Source organism: Glandiceps talaboti, chromosome 3 (genome assembly GCF_964340395.1).
Source record: "Glandiceps talaboti chromosome 3, keGlaTala1.1, whole genome shotgun sequence".
Lineage (NCBI taxonomy): Eukaryota > Metazoa > Hemichordata > Enteropneusta > Spengelidae > Glandiceps > Glandiceps talaboti.
This window is the reverse complement of record NC_135551.1, coordinates 17,048,565-17,051,002: the sequence shown is the minus strand read 5'-3', so window position 1 is coordinate 17,051,002 and position 2,438 is coordinate 17,048,565.

Here is a 2,438-nt window from a genome sequence, read left to right as displayed (position 1 = left end):
CTCTAAAAAAAACCCGTACCATTCTAGACAAAAGGGCGAAAAAACGTGGGGGGGGGGATCCTACCCCAAAGGGCGTGCCGCCCTTTGGGGTAGGATTTCCCCCCCCCCCCACGTTTGGGGTAGGATTCCCCCCCCCCGGACTGAGATAATCCTGGTTTGCCATCTTCTGCAAATATATGGGTTCTGTTCTACACGTATACTAGTATCTTACAAGGCTCGTCTAACAATGGATAACCAACACCCCCGGGAGTAACAGTACTAACACCTAGTTACTTGACAATAACAATAACTTCCACAATAATTCATCATATTGGATACTATAAAAGCGAAAATCTCGACTGATATTTCTCCCTCCGTGCTAGAAGAATCGATTTTGGAATTATTGATAGGAATACGTTAGATGTCCACCTTCCAAATACAAACATTTGCTCAAAAGTATAATAAATAAATAAATAAATAAATAAATAAATAAATAAATAAATAAATAAATAAATAAATAAATAAATAAATACAACTACAACAAGACTTCGGTCTTTGTGTTATAAAGTTTTCCCCAAATTTTCTCACTTGCAACTTGATCTTTTTTGTTATTATTTGTGTCAATATGACTTGAAATGATTTAATCTTTTGAAATCCTATAATTAGTGATACTACTATTACTAGTGTTTTACTTCTGAATGGTGCTCTAAATGGCCTCCAAAGGGTGTTCATTTTTCAAAAAGCTCTTACCATGGGAGGGGCAACACCCCTCCCAAATCCTCCCACATGACTGCATAGCAGGCAGGGAAACGACTTGAAATGATTTAAACTTTTTAAACCCTAAAATTAGTGATACTATTATGATATAACTAAGTTGTGTTTCACTTCGAATGGTGCTCTGAATGGCCTCCAAATGGTGTTCATTTTTCAAAAAGCTCTTACCATGGGAGGGGAACACCCCCTCCCAACCCCCGCTTGTGTAGCAGGCGCGCGCGCACATAGAGTGCACTTCTCCCCATACTGTTTCCAGTTCTCTCCCTAGGTTTACAATTATATTAACTCCATTTCTATTATTGTACTTTGTAATTAGCTGAATTAATCTACAATTATGGTAATAGTTCACTCAATCTGAGAGGTAGCTTGTAAGATAACAATAGGTCATGCATAATTATGAGCGTCATAGAGATGAAGAAAGGATACTAAACTTCAACTTAAATGACATCTCCAGACATACGATATTTGTGTACCTATTGTCTTGACACCCATGTGAGCCATATTCATTTCTCTAACTAAGTGTTTGGCGACATGTATAAGCAGTGTCATGTCTGAACCCAAACACAGTAATTACGAATTCATGACAATTCTAGGGGTACGGATTTGTATATGTCTATGTGTATGTCGCTGTGTTTTTCACACAACTATCTGTAAAAAAAAGAAAAAAGAAAAAAGAAAGAAACTTCAGATTATCTTGGCCTGACAGATTACTAAATTCAGATGTTAAAGCCGTCAAATACAAAATTCTAAGATCATAAAAGAAATCACATTGCAGTAAGAAATGGATTTCATCTTCTACTGACCCACTTCAGCAGAATTCACACACAATCTACCTTCAACGTGTGCACGCCGAAATGATCTACGTGATTCAATTCTGACAGGTAAAACACCAGTGCGAAGCACGAGAAAGCAACGAGTGTTGACTGCGAGACAGATTCACAAGTACACACTTTTATTTTCAGCTTTAAAATACGGTATTTCATTTATCAATGTGATAAAGCATAGCCTGCATATCCAAATCATTATCAGAGATTAACACAATATCATCAACATATAACTGCACTGCAGCATTGTAACCATCTATGATAATAGAGCTTTTCAGTAAAGATCATGTTTTAATTCAACCGCTAGATAATTAATTAAATAAAGACAAAGACAAATCTCTCCAGTCTTACACCAGTATTATTCGTCAACCAGTCATATATGTCGTTCGCTTCAACACATGCAGAGGTGCCCATATACATGAACTATTATACATTCTACTGTCTACACCAAAACTTGGCAACTGTACAAAAGTGCTCGCCCATCAACATAGTCACATCATACCTTATTTTGATGAATTCGTTATGGTGACTAGCGCTCTCGTATTTACTGAGATCCCGTTCATTATAAAGTAGTGTTACGTAATAGATATCATGCCTGTCGATCTATAATTATAAAAACAGTTTTCACGTGTGTCAACGTACAAACGTGAATTCATCTGTCACACATTTTGTTTTGCCAGATTTCGCCCATGTTATGTAGAAGATGGAAGTTGCCTCACAGTTCTTCGTAAAACACCAGAAAGTTACGAAAGTTACAAGTTTCTTCATCTGTTTCCTGTTCCTCGCACTGATTCAGTACCTTCACTTTGGTGTGTTCATAGAACAATGGGCATCGATGAAACCAGCCGTCGATAGAAATAA